Raw genomic sequence first — 5,000 nt, 5'->3', positions numbered from 1 at the left:
AATTTGACGATCGATTTGCACGTCAGAATCGCTACGGTCCTCCACCAGAGTTTCCTCTGGCTTCAACCTCTTCAGGCATAGTTCACCATCTTTCGGGTCCCAACGCGAACGCTCTCGCTCGACCTCTCCGGCAAAGCGGACGAGATCGGCCGGTGATGCGGCCGCCGCGAACGACGACGTCTCACCTCCGCCGGACCGCGCCGACATTCACTTTCACTGCGCCCATGGGTTTCGTACTGCCCCGTGGCTCGCGCTCACGTTAGACTCCTTGGTCCGTGTTTCAAGACGGGTCGGGAAGGTGGCTGACTTCAGCCGCGGACCCCGTGCGCCTCGCGAAACGACACCGGAAGCGCGACCGAGACGAAGAGGCTGGGCACTGAGAACAGTCCCCGACCCACGACGCCCCAGCCGGCACCGGGCGCTCGGCCCCGAAGGGCAGACGCGGCGATCTCTCCTCGCCCGAACGGCGGGCCGACGGACACGCGCGCCTATAGTACCCGACCGAGGCCGGGTTACCTTGCGCGCGGCCTTCTCGCCGCCGTCCAGACGGTCGCGGCCTTCGCCCGGCGCTAGTGCGCTGGTCCCCGATCGGGCGGCGCCGCCGGCGGCCCGTGAGGGTCCGCACGACAACGTCGCCGACAGGGGGCCGGCTGAAAGCGACCGGGCGACCCGACAGGCCCTCCCGTTTGCCTCTCGACGGTTTCACGTACTCTTTAACTCTCTCTTCAAAGTGCTTTTCAACTTTCCCTCACGGTACTTGTTCGCTATCGGTCTCGTGACCGTATTTAGCCTTAGATGGAGTTTACCACCCGCTTTGGGCTGCATTCCCAAACAACCCGACTCTGGGAAGACGCCGTAGCGCGCCCGCCTGTCGCCGCCATGGGCCTGACACCCGCTCTGGGAAAAGGCCTCGATCAGAAGGACGCGGGCGACCGGCGAAGCGCGCCGTGACGAATTCCGTACGCCACAATTCCGCGCACTCCAAAAGCGCGCGGATTCGGCGATGGGCACATCCCGCTTCACTCGCCGTTACTGAGGGAATCCTCGTTAGTTTCTTTTCCTCCGCTTAGTAATATGCTTAAATTCAGCGGGTAGCCTCGTCCGACCTCAGGCCGAAAGTAAGGACCGGGACTATTCTTCCCGTTCCGCGCTCGCCGTCGGCGCCGCGCGCCGCCGCGCACCTCGATTCCCGCCCTTGAGCCGCCAGCCGTTGGCCTCTTCGAGGTCGACTCGCCGCCGCCGCGCGGGATTCTGGTCGCGATCGTCGCACATCGTGCCGTGCTGTCTTGAGCGGGACGGGCGCTCGCGCGTCCGACGCCGCAGCAGCCGCGCGGAGAAATCCCCGCGCGGAACGTTTGCAACGCGACCCTGAGGCGGGCGCGGCCCCGGGATTGACCCGAGGCCGCAATTTGCGTTCAGAACGTCGATGCTCAATGTGTCCTGCAATTCACACTAATTCACGCAGCTAGCTGCGTCCTTCATCGACTCACGAGCCGAGTGATCCACCGCCAAGAGCCATCCACGATTGTTTCGCTCGCACAGTGCCTCGCACTAAAGGGTGACAAAATATACCGCGCCGAGCGGTCGGCCAGGCCGACGCTTGAAGCCGGAGCGCGCGGCACCGCGGCACTCGACGCGCAAACATTACCGGGTGACCGAATCGCCGGCCGGCGCGCCGCTCCTCGCGGGTCGGGCGCCGGGTAGCAAAAACTTTTTCTCTCGCTTGTCCGAGTTTCGCGTTCGCCGAAGCGTTTGCGAGACCGTTAATGATCCTTCCGCAGGTTCACCTACGGAAACCTTGTTACGACTTTTACTTCCTCTAAATGATCAAGTTAGATCGTCTTCTCGGACGCCGGCTCGACCGTTGCCGGCCGCGCCAGGTCCAATCGGAGGACCTCACTAAACCATTCAATCGGTAGTAGCGACGGGCGGTGTGTACAAAGGGCAGGGACGTAATCAACGCGAGCTAATGACTCGCGCTTACTGGGAATTCCTCGTTCAAGGGAAATAATTGCAATTCCCTATCCCTAGCACGACCGGGGTTCAGCGGGTTACCCAGACCTGTCGGCCAAGGCGAGCACATGCTGATCCGGTCAGTGTAGCGCGCGTGCGGCCCCGAACATCTAAGGGCATCACAGACCTGTTATTGCTCAATCTCGTGTGGCTAAACGCCACTAGTCCCTCTAAGAAGTTAGACGCCGACCGATTGGGTCGCGTAACTAGTTAGCAAGCCAGAGTCTCGTTCGTTATCGGAATTAACCAGACAAATCGCTCCACCAACTAAGAACGGCCATGCACCACCACCCACAGAATCAAGAAAGAGCTCTCAATCTGTCAATCCTCACTGTGTCCGGGCCGGGTGAGATTTCCCGTGTTGAGTCAAATTAAGCCGCAGGCTCCACTCCTGGTGGTGCCCTTCCGTCAATTCCTTTAAGTTTCAGCTTTGCAACCATACTTCCCCCGGAACCCAAAGACTTTGGTTTCCCGCAAGCTGCCGGAGAGGTCGTAAAACTAACGCCCCCCGATCGCTAGTTGGCATCGTTTATAGTCAGAACTAGGACGGTATCTGATCGTCTTCGAACCTCTGACTTTCGCTCTTGATTAAAGAAAACATTCTTGGCAAATGCTTTCGCAGTCGTTCGTCTTGCGCCGATCCAAGAATTTCACCTCTAACGGCACAGTACGAATGCCCCCGTCTGTCCCTCTTAATCATTACCTCGCGCTCCGAAAACCAACAAAATAGAACCGAGGTCCTATTCCATTATTCCATGCACCATTATTCAGGCGAATCGCCTGCTTTGAACACTCTAATTTTTTCAAAGTAAACGTTCCGGCCGCCGCCGACACTCAGTCAAGGGCACCGGCGGAGAACCGGAGGTGAGGCCAGGACGGCCAGTACACGCCTTGCGACGGACCGGCCGCCTGCGCCCAAAATCCAACTACGAGCTTTTTAACCGCAACAACTTAAATATACACTTTTGGAGCTGGAATTACCGCGGCTGCTGGCACCAGACTTGCCCTCCAATGGATACTCGTTAAAGGTTTTAAAGTGTACTCATTCCAATTACAGGGCCTCGTTTAGAGTCCTGTATTGTTATTTTTCGTCACTACCTCCCCGCGTCGGGAATGGGTAATTTGCGCGCCTGCTGCCTTCCTTGGATGTGGTAGCCGTTTCTCAGGCTCCCTCTCCGGAATCGAACCCTGATTCTCCGTTACCCGTAAGAACCTCGGTAGGCCAGTACCGTACCGACGAAAGTTGATAGGGCAGACACTTGAATGATCCGTCGCCGGTGCGAGACCGTGCGATCCGCAAAGTTATCCAGAGTCACCAAAGGTTGCGGGCCGAAGCCCGGTCGGTTTTTGGTCTGATAAAAGCACGCCTCCCGCGAGGTCGGCGCTTCACGCATGTATTAGCTCTAGCATTTCCACAGTTAACCACGTAAAACGTACGATCAAATGAACCATAACTGATTTAATGAGCCATTCGCAGTTTCACTGTACGAGAGCTCGTACTTAGACTTGCATGGCTTAATCTTTGAGACAAGCATATGACTACTGGCAGGATCAACCAGGTAGCTACTTTAGCGTAGCCCCGAAAGGCCGACGAAGGAGGCGCCGCTGATGCGGCGCCGTCGCTCGGTCGATGCGAAACCCGAAGGCTTCTCCGTTAAAATTTCGTTCTTTGCTCGGCTGCCCGAACTCAGAAAACCGTCACCGCCCGTCGCACCCGCCGGAGTAAGACTTCGTCGGCAGGCCTTTCGACCGCCACGTCGCCAACACCGGCGCGAGCGCAACGCACGCCAGACAACTTCGCCGAAGCGACCGCTCAGAACCCGACAAACTGACACTCGGCTCTTCGCGCAGCAGCAACATCTGCCCAGCGAGCCAATCGCCTTTTCACCGATTCTTTACTTGTCGAAGCTTGTCAGCTCCCACAAGTATAGCAAAGATGAGTGTTGTCCCTGGGGTCTTCCGTTTGAAATTCTAACGTAAAAAAAAAGGTGCACGATTGCGCCAGGTGTTGAACTATTGCGAGGCATATCACACGCTCGCGCGGCCTATACAGGCGCTTGCTCGCGCGCGCGGCCGAAATATGTTCAATGTTCGCGCGGCCTAAACAGTCTCATGCTCGCGCGGCCGAAATGTACTCAATACTCGCGCGGCCTATACAGGCTCTTGCTCGCGCGGCCGAAATGTACTCAATACTCGCGCGGCCTATACAGGCTCTTGCTCGCGCGGCCGAAATGTACTCAATACTCGCGCGGCCTATACAGGCTCTTGCTCGCGCGGCCGAAATGTACTCAATACTCGCGCGGCCTATACAGGCTCTTGCTCGCGCGCGCGGCCGAAATATGTTCAATGTTCGCGCGGCCGACATATATTCAATGCTTGCGCGGCCTAAACAGGCTCATGCTCCCGCGGCCGAAATATACTCAATGCTCGCGCAGCCTAAATAGGCTCTTGCTCGCGCGCGCGGCCGAAATATATTCAAAGCTCGCGCGGCCTAAACAGGCTCACGCTCCCGCGGCCTAAATATGCTCTTGCTCGCTGGGCGGAAATATGCTAAAGCCCGAGTGCGCGAAAAAAAAAATTGTAAAGGACAGTCACAAAAAAATAAAGACCTGCCCTCTATGTGAACGTGGAAAGGCCCGCCGCGCGGCAAAAAAGTGTCGAAAAGAAAAATCGAAAAAATTGCAAAGGACTGTCGACAAACTTAAAAAATTTCGCCCCGATGTGAGCGTGCAAAGGCCCGCCGCGCGGCAAAAAAGTGTCGAAAAGAGAGATCGAAAAAATTGCAAAGGACTGTCGAAAAACATAAAAAATTTCGCCCCGATGTGAACGTGGAAAGGCCCGCCGCGCGAGCGAAAAATTGAAAAAAAAAAAATTGAAAAAAAAGACTAAGTGTCGGCGGCGAAAAAAAACTTAGAAAAAAAACAACCTCGCGCGCCCGGAGGCGTTCGAGATCGCTTTTAGCGCCCGACCTTGCGGACAAATCGATA

The 5,000-nt window shown here is 56.8% G+C and overlaps 2 non-coding genes and 1 pseudogene across 2 annotated transcripts; all 3 read right to left on the bottom strand.

Moving 5' to 3' along the window:
- The window catches only part of LOC146144652 (large subunit ribosomal RNA), a 3,679-nt pseudogene extending 2,564 nt beyond the window's left edge, over positions 1–1,115 (bottom strand).
- A 248-nt stretch (positions 1,116–1,363) lies between these two features.
- Positions 1,364–1,517, bottom strand: LOC146144651 (5.8S ribosomal RNA). The gene has a single exon (XR_014499034.1). It is a non-coding gene; the product is annotated as a 5.8S ribosomal RNA (ribosomal RNA).
- Positions 1,518–1,764: 247 nt separating this feature from the next.
- On the bottom strand, positions 1,765–3,575 carry LOC146144650 (small subunit ribosomal RNA). The gene has a single exon (XR_014500636.1). It is a non-coding gene; the product is annotated as a small subunit ribosomal RNA (ribosomal RNA).
- Positions 3,576–5,000: the final 1,425 nt, after the last annotated feature.

This window comes from Ascidiella aspersa, chromosome 5, assembly GCF_963924565.1.
Source record: "Ascidiella aspersa chromosome 5, kaAscAspe10.2, whole genome shotgun sequence".
In the NCBI taxonomy this organism is placed as follows: Eukaryota; Metazoa; Chordata; class Ascidiacea; order Phlebobranchia; family Ascidiidae; genus Ascidiella; species Ascidiella aspersa.
The sequence above is the reverse complement of the archived record's forward strand: the minus strand, read 5'-3'. Positions and strand labels throughout refer to the sequence as shown.